Here is a 6,049-nt window from a genome sequence, read left to right as displayed (position 1 = left end):
GAGCTTAGTCGAACCCAGCATTTGGCATGTATAGGAATCATGATTTGTCTGGGCCCTTTTGACATGGGAGAGGTGGTGCCACGAGGGGTCACCCAGGAGTTTTACCGCCGTGGGGGTAGTTAAGATAACAGTATGTGGTCCAGCCCAGTGAGGGGTCAGTGGCTCTGGGTGCAAAGTTTTCAGAAGCACTGCGTCTCCAGGTTGTAGGTAAGTTGCTGTTGGTGGTCCTGGAGGATTGGTTCCTAAGGGTTGTGGTAGATACCTGTCTGCGTGTTCTTGCAATAGCTGCCTAAGGAGAGAAAGGTATGGGAGATAGGAAGCTAGGGGAGGGGGTTGCGTGGGTAAATTATGGTTCAGGAGGAAAGGTCGGCTGTACATTAGTTCAAAGGGGCTGAGAAAGGTTGGTGCTTTGGGAGTTGCTCTTATGTGTGCTAAGGCAAATGGAAGGATGTCTATCCAGGATTTACGGAGCTCTAAGAAGAGTTTGGTAAGGTGTGTTTTGATAAGGCCATTGGCTCTTTCAATTTTACCTGATGACTGAGGTCAGTAGGGGATATGGAAGTGCCAGTGGATCCCTAGGGAGGAGGAGACTTGTTGGGTAATGTGTGAAACAACAGCTGGCCCGTTGTCTGATTGTATGGAAGATGGCAGTCCAAACTGAGGGATGATGTGAGTTATTAAGATATTGGCTGCTGTAGCTGCAGTTTCATTCTTTGTGGGGAAGGCTTCTAGTCACCCGGTTAGGGTGTCTATAAGTGTGAAAAGGTATTTGAAAGACTTGTGAGATGGCATATGAGTGAAATTGATTTGCCAATCCTGACCAGGTAGGTGCCCTCTCATCTGATGAGTGGGGAAGGTTGATTTAAGGTTTCCCTGGGGATTTGTGGATACACAAACAGTACAAGTGGAACAGACAGATTCAATAGAGGTGTTGAGTAAAGGCGATATGAAAAGAGGTTGTAGGAAATGTTTCAGGGCTTTGGTTCCTATGCGGAGGGAATTATGAATCATGTGGACAAGGGGCTCTACTTGGGAGTCAGGATGGATGAGTCTGTTACGAAGGAAGAGCCATCCTTCGGGGGAGTGAGTCCCTCCTTTTTTCACCCAGCGTGACAATTCTTCAGGGGTGTACTGCAGATGGATGGAGGGGAGTGAGAGGAACAGGATGGGGGTTGGTGGGTTCAGAGAGTCTCTGGTGAGGTTTCGGGCTGTGGAATCTGCTTTGCTGTTGCCTTGGGTGACTAAGGAACTGTCAGTTTGATGTCCTTTACAATGTATGATAGCCACTTTGGACAGTAGTTGGAGGGCATTTAGGAGTTGGAGAATGAGTTTGGTGTTAATTATGGGGGAAACTTTGGCTGTTAGAAACCCTCGTTGTTCCCATATAGGGCCATGATAGTGTGCTATAAGGAATGCGTACTTGGAATACGTGTAAATATTAGCCGCCCGTCCCTTTGCTAAGTGTAAGGCCCTGGTGAGGGCGACTAGTTCGGCTTTCTGAGATGAGGTGCCTTCAGGGAGGGTGTGGGCTTCTACAACATCAGTCAGGATGACAACAGCATATGCTGCCCTACGTTGTCCATGGGAGTCTATGGCCGAGCTGCCATCAACAAAGAAGGTGATGTCTGGGTGAGTTAAGGGCTGGTCAGATAAGGAGTTAGGAGAAGTAGGTAAGATGTCTAGAATTTCTGTACAAGAGTGGGAGTGCGGTGGGTCATGGGTTGGTAGCAGCATGGCTGGTTGAGGGGTGGAGACTGGGCTAAATGAACATGAGGATTCTCAATAAAGGTAAGATGAAGGCAAGATGGGGATAGGAGGGAAAGGGAAAGGTGGGATAAAAGGTCTTTTATTCTGTGTGAGGAAAATAGATGAAGAGGGCAGTAGAGGGTTAGTTTGAATGCTTCCTATGTAAGAACTGCCACTGCCACTAGTGCTCTTAAGCAGGTTTGCCATCCTCATATTGTGGGATCTAGACGTTTGGATAGGTAGGCCACTGGGGAGGGGAAGGGACCGTGAGGTTGGGTAAGAGCTCCCAGAGCCATCCCTTGGCGCTCGTTGGTGAATAAAGAAAAAGGTTTGGTAGGATTGGGGAGATGAAGAAGTGGCGATTGTAAAAGGTGATTTTTCAGGGTGGTGAAGGTGGCCTTAATGAGTTGTGGTGATTGAAGGGGACCAATGGGTGTGCCCTTGGCTGCATCGTAGAGGGGCTTAGCCAGAAGGGAAAAGTTAGGGATCCAATGTCTAAAGAACCCAACTAGTCCAAGGAATGATAGGATTTGGTCGGCAGAGGTAGGGGGTAGCAGGTCTTGTATTACTTGCTTTCTATTCAAGGTGAGTTCCTGGGTGGTGGGTTTTAGTTTAAGGCCAAGGTAAATGACAGAGGGAGTAGATAACTGGACTTTAGAGGGTGAAACCAATACCCCTTTTTTGCTAGAAAGTTTAAAAGAGTGGCAGTGTGTGTACTTGACTGTTCTAAGGAGGGGCTACATAGGAGAAGGTCATCGACATATTGTAAGAGAACGGATGGGGAGAGGTTGCAGTCTAGTAGGTCTCTGGCCAGTGCCTGTCCGAAGTGAGTTGGACTATCCCTGAATCCTTGTGGGAGGACTGTCCATGTGAGCTGGGAGGAGGTGTGTCGGGATCTTCCCAAGTGAAGGCAAAAAGGTTGTAATACCTGGGGTCTAAGGGGATTGTGAAAAAAGCATCCTTGAGATCTAAAACAGAAAATGAGTGGTAGTAGGGGGAATATTGGAGAGTAAGGTATAGGGGTTAGGGACAACGGGATGCAGGGGAACTATGGCATTGTTAATAAGACAAAGGTCTTGGATTAGTTGGTAGGACCTGTTTGGTTTCTTTACTGATAAAAGAGGGGTATTGCATGGGGATTGGGTGGGGATTAAGAGTCGTTTAGATAAGAAGTGCTGTATAAGAGGTTTCAGGCTGAGTCGGTGTGTGCGAGAAATGGGAAATTGGGGCTTGGATGGAAACTGTGTGGGATCCTTTAAATTAACCATAACAGGGGGTGATGAGAGGTTATGGATGGGGAAGAAGTATCCCATACACATGGATCAACAAGGTCAGGGGACATGGGGAAAACTGGTGCTTGCAGGGAGGTAGCAGTTAGTGATAGCAGGAGAGAGGCAGAGTGATCCTGAGCCCAAGTGAGAGTGGTTTTAATTTTTGCGAGGAAATCTCGCCCCAAAAGGGGGGTAGGGCAGATTGGTATAATAAGAAATGAGTGTGAAAGAATTTTGTTATCTATTAAACAGGTGATGGGGCCTGTCGTGGGGGGGGTTTGAGGGTTGCCCATTAATTCCCATAACAGAGACTGAGGAAGGGAAGCATAGTCCTGAGAAGGAGGGGAGTACAGAATAGGTAGCCCCTGTACCAATCAAAAAGGAGATTGACTTACCCACTACCTTCATAGTGACCCTGGGCTCAGCGAGAGTGATTGGGGTTGTTGAGTCCGGGCTCCTTCAGTTGTCAGTGGCCAGGCCCAAGATTGTCAACAGCAGGTTAGTGGATGGGGAGGATGGCCCTCCGTGCTTTGACACAGAGGGACAGTCACTCTTCCAATGTCCATTTAAACCACACACTGGACATGGGCTGGGGGACGGTCAGCATCCAGCCAGTTAGGGCTGAGGGCAGGATTTGGCCCAGTGCCCTTCTTTACTGCACTTGAAGCAGGATTGGGGAGCCGCCAAAGAAGGAGGTTTTCTGTCACTATGTGCTGGCCTCAGGGCCACTAGCAAGGCATTGGCTTGCAGGGCGGCCTTCTGGCGGGTCCTGGCTTCCCTATCTGCCTCTGCTTTCTCCTCCCAGGTGTTAAAGACTTTAAAGGCCGTATTTACTAAGTCTCTTATGGGAGTTTGGGGTCCCTCTTCAGCCTTCTTTAGTTTCTTTCTAATGTCAGGACCTGATTGGGTTATGAAATGAGTGGCTAGGACCATGGCTGCAGCTGGAAAGGAGGGGTCTAGATGGGTAAATTGGGTAAGGGCTTCAGTTAATTGGTTCAGGAAGGTGGCTGGGTTCTCATCCGGAAGTTGGGTAATCTCCCTGAGTTTGTTAAAATGAACTACTTTATGAGAGACAGTTTGTAGGCCTGCCAAGAGGCATTGGAGCATTTTATCTCTGCAGGCTCTCCCAGTCCATCCAGACTGGGTGTCAGGCTGGTACTCCCAGCCTGGGTTTTGCGCTGGAACAGCGTCCGCTCCAACAGGCATGGAGTTATCTGTTAGGTGGGTTTGGTCAGCATGTTCTCGGGCAGCACTAGGATTCCATCTTTTTCGTCTGGGAGGAGGGTAGAGGAGAGGATGACATATATGTCATGCCAGGTTAAATCATAGGTCTGAGAGAGGTATCGGAACTCTTTGATGTAAGTGGTAGGGTCATTTGAAAAAAAGCCTAAGCATTTTTCAATTTTCGACAAATCAGCCAGGGAGAAGGGGGCGTGGACATGTACAATTCCTTCAGACCCAGAAACTTTGCACAAGGGGCAAAGAAGTTTCTGGGAACGAGTGTGGTGGCTCACGGGAGAGGGAAAGGTGGGAGAAGTAGAGGAAGAGGTGGTGTCTGGGAAGGCAGGTGAAACGGGAGGATAGGGGGCTGTCAGGGTAAAGGGAAGGGAGGACGGCACTACCTGGGGGAGAGGGGGTTGTGCTGCAGCATAAGGAGGGGGTCTGGGGGGTGGGGATAGGCTTTCCAGTGGGTCAGAAAAGGAGGAAGTGGAGACTGTTGGGTTGGTTTCTGAGGGGGAGAGAGGCGTAGGTTTGCAAGGTTTGGGGTTTTTGCGATCAAGGAGAATCTGGGTGGTATTACATTTCTTACACAATGAGGATCGGGAGCGCAAACAAAAGAAGGCTTGGACATAGGGGACTCCCGGCCATTTGCCTGTGCGTCAGCAAAAATTGTCTAAGTCTGTAAGGATATTAAAGTCAAAATTCCCATGCTCTGGCCAGTGAGAGCCATTGTCCAGTGTGTACTGGGGCCATGCTGTGGTGGAGTAAAAGATGAGGCATTTGGGACAGATGTCCTGGTCTAGTAACAAGGTCTTAAGGTTTGCTAATAAACACTCCAGAGGGGCTGTTGGATCAATTTTGGAGTTTTGATTACCCATTGGTTCTGAGTTTTTCAGGTAGGGTTCCTGGAACCCTATACCAGTGGGACTGTTTTACACAGGTGGACGTCTCTGCCTGACGTTAGACAGTCGAACGAGGAATGACCCTCTGAGGAATGACCCTCAAGGGAGATAGGATGTCAGGCATCCCCGAGCAACCAAACTTCCAGACTGTGAGGAGTTTCTGACGTGGTACCACAATTTTTCTGGGGTTCCTGGAACTCTGTGCCAATGATGCAGAAAACTCCAGAACAAAACTCAGACCTTGGGGCAAGTCAACTTTCCAAAAATAATCACACAGGAGATATTACAAGAGGAAAGTAGTCACACTGGAAACACATCCCAAGGACCAGTCAAATGCCTAGTTGTCCACTCCCCTCTTGGGGATTTGAGTGAGTCTTTGGCTAAGGTGTCTCCGTATAAGCCCCAGAGCGGAGGGCAGAGCCACACCATTGTGCCGATCCAACTTCACATGGAAATCAACTGAGGGCTCACTCAGGCTCCGCGACCTAGATCTTGGAGCATCGCAGAAACATTCACACAACCTCTCAGTCAGACACAGACAGATTACAACAAAACCAATTCAAACTGTCTGGTAGTAGGCACTAGTTCATTTCCCAGAGCCAAAAAATTAAAATGGCCCACAGGATGGAGGACAACAGAATACAAAATGTATGTCCTCCAGTGGGCATTGAGTAAAGGGTAAGATGTGACTTACCGGTGGTGGATGCAGGGTTCTGGAATTCCCTGGTCCGGAGGGAAGAGGGGGAAGGGGAGTAAGAATTCCTTTGAGTTCTACTCCTCTTCTCAGGTTGTTGTTGTTGTTGTTAAGTGCCATCGAGTCATTTCCGACTCATAGCGACCCCATGCACAGCAGAATGAAACACTGCCCGATCCCGCGCCAGCCCCACAATCCCTGCTATACTTGAGCTC

Source organism: Orycteropus afer, unplaced genomic scaffold (assembly GCF_000298275.1).
Source record: "Orycteropus afer afer isolate SDZICR_OR568_19922 unplaced genomic scaffold, OryAfe1.0 scaffold00142, whole genome shotgun sequence".
Taxonomy (NCBI): Eukaryota; Metazoa; Chordata; class Mammalia; order Tubulidentata; family Orycteropodidae; genus Orycteropus; species Orycteropus afer.
Note: the sequence above shows the minus strand (reverse complement) of the source record.